Source organism: Cebus imitator, unplaced genomic scaffold (genome assembly GCF_001604975.1).
Source record: "Cebus imitator isolate Cc_AM_T3 unplaced genomic scaffold, Cebus_imitator-1.0 Scaffold197, whole genome shotgun sequence".
In the NCBI taxonomy this organism is placed as follows: Eukaryota; Metazoa; Chordata; class Mammalia; order Primates; family Cebidae; genus Cebus; species Cebus imitator.
The window spans coordinates 1,501,806-1,503,451 of NW_016107512.1; positions in this window are offsets into that span (position 1 = coordinate 1,501,806).

Consider the following 1,646-nt stretch of genomic DNA (forward strand, 5'->3'; position numbering starts at 1 on the left):
AAAAAAAAAAAAAAAAAAAAAAAAAAAAAAGGGCTGATCAAGGCTGGGCATGGCAGCTCATGCTCATCCATAATCCCAGCACTTTGGAAGGCTGAGACAGGAGAATTGCTTGAGGGTAGGAGTTTGAGACCAGCCTGGGTGACATAATGAGACCCTGTCTCTACAAAAAATGTTTTAAAAAATTGTCTGGGCATGGTGGCATGAGCCTATAGTTGCAGCTACTCAGGAGACTGAGGTAGGAGGCTCACTTGAACCCAGGAGTTGAGGCTGCAGTGAGCCATGATTGTGCCACTGCACTTCAGTCTGGGTGACAGAACGAGATTCTGTCTCTAAGCAAAAGCAAAAACATTGCTGATCAAGACTTCCCTAAGTTAAAATGCAATTTTAAAATGCTGCATCAGCCTTTCTAGAAGAGGAAAAGGAGAATGCAGCTGCAGGAAAATGTGTGGTAGTTGGTAGATGAGTCTGATGGCTTCTGCTTCTTCTGTAAAGCAGGCAGTGAGATCTAATGCTGAATATGAGGAGAAAAGGGTGGAGGGGGTCTGAAAAGTGTGCAGAAGGTTTGAAAGCCCTGAGGGAATAGGGAGAGCATGTTGCCCAGAGAAATGGGCTGGGCATGGTGTGGGTGTTGAGCAAATACTTGAAGAATGAATGAGAACCTGCCAGGTGGGGCAATCTAGGCTAGAGACCAGCTCCAGAAAAGACAATGGGATTTGGGGCAGGTCAGAGAAGAGCTCAAGTGAAGAGCCCGGAAGGTAGGGAATCCCTAGAAGGTGGGGAATCCCTGAAAGGTGGGGAATCTCTGGAAGGTGGTGTCTCTGAAGAGTCTGGACTTGACTCCTGCAGCCCCTCATGCATTTCCTACAAAACTCTTCAGAAATGAACACCATTCTCCACAAGACTTTCACTGCCTGTCAGCAGATGACCTTACCTACTCTTCACAGAAAAGAGGCTGCCAGATAGGACCTCCACATGCCTCCCCTCTCTCTCTCTTTTTTTTTTCTTTTTTGGGACGGAGTTTCGCCCTTGTTACCCAGGCTGGAGTGCAATGGCGCGATCTCGGCTCACCGCAACCTCCGCCTCCTGGGTTCAGGCAACTCTGCCTCAGCCTCCTGAGTAGCTGGGATTACAGGCACTTGCTACCATGCCCAGCTAATGTTTTATATTTTTAGTAGAGACGGTGTTTCACCATGTTGACCAGGATGGTCTTGATCTCTTGACCTCGTGATCCACCCGCCTCGGCCTCCCAAAGTGCTGGGATTACAGGCTTAGCCACCGCGCCCGGCCTCACTTTTAACTTATATGTGAAAACCCACCTCTTTGCCTCTCTCCTTCTCACTCAGGGCAAAGCTCCCACCAGGGTTCTTTATTTTTTTGAGACAGAGTCTCCCCCTGTTGCCAGGTTGGAGTGCAGTGGCACAATCTCGACTCACCGCAACCTCTGCCTCCTGGGTTCAAGCGATTCTCCTGCCTTAACCTCCTAAGTAGCTAGGACTACAGGCTCGCACCACCACGCCCAGCTGATTTTTATATTTTTAGTAGAGATGGGGTTTCACCATTTTGGCCAGGATGGTCTTGATGTCTTGACCTCGTGATCCATCAGCCTTGGTCTTCCAAAGTTTTAGGATTACAGGCGTGAGCCACTG